Raw genomic sequence first — 428 nt, 5'->3', positions numbered from 1 at the left:
GGGGCCTGGAATCCGCCGCGGGGCGGGGCGGGGCGGGAGGAGGCCTGTGGGGGAGCCGGGCCGGCCCCTGGGACCCGCCTCGCCGGGGCCTCGGAGAGCAGGTGCTTGCAGCCCGGCCCAGCGCTCCTCCTCCTGCGGGCCAGGTCAGACCCAGCCGGAGGGCTCCTCGCGCACACAAGGGCTAGACCAGACCCCCTGTCCCTGTCCCTGCACGCGTTGGCCCAGGACTGATGTCTTTCGCTGCCTCTCCACTAACGTAACCGCGCCGCAGGGTTGGTCCCCGCGTTGCCCCTGGGAAGGTGACTTAGCCCGACGCAAAATCCAGGGATGCAGCAATTGAAGGTGTGGGTTGGTTTTAGTTGAAATTGTTCCCTGCGAGGCGGGTAATATTTAAAGTCTGAAGCTTTGGGAAGTCGTAAGGCGAGTCC

Source organism: Alligator sinensis, unplaced genomic scaffold (assembly GCF_000455745.1).
Source record: "Alligator sinensis unplaced genomic scaffold, ASM45574v1 scaffold933_1, whole genome shotgun sequence".
NCBI lineage: Eukaryota > Metazoa > Chordata > Crocodylia > Alligatoridae > Alligator > Alligator sinensis.
This window is presented reverse-complemented; position numbering follows the sequence as displayed.